This window comes from Penaeus monodon, chromosome 34 (genome assembly GCF_015228065.2).
Source record: "Penaeus monodon isolate SGIC_2016 chromosome 34, NSTDA_Pmon_1, whole genome shotgun sequence".
NCBI lineage: Eukaryota > Metazoa > Arthropoda > Malacostraca > Decapoda > Penaeidae > Penaeus > Penaeus monodon.
The window spans coordinates 8,922,556-8,922,820 of NC_051419.1; positions in this window are offsets into that span (position 1 = coordinate 8,922,556).

Consider the following 265-nt stretch of genomic DNA (forward strand, 5'->3'; position numbering starts at 1 on the left):
AGATGCGTATTAAATGTTCACATACGCATCTCCGATTTTGATTTTGATTTTCCAGTTTTCTTTCTATCTTCCAAACTTAATATTTCTTTAAATCATTCTTTTCACTGTTTCTTCCAGTCTGACCGTCTTTATGTCTGACATCATGAAGCTTTTTGTAAAACGTTTTTTTGGGAGGCTACGTTGATTGCCTGTCTGATAAGTTCAAGTGACGTCATTCGTATAATTCAACCAGGTTAATCAGAGACGTGGCGTGGCGTTCGTGAAT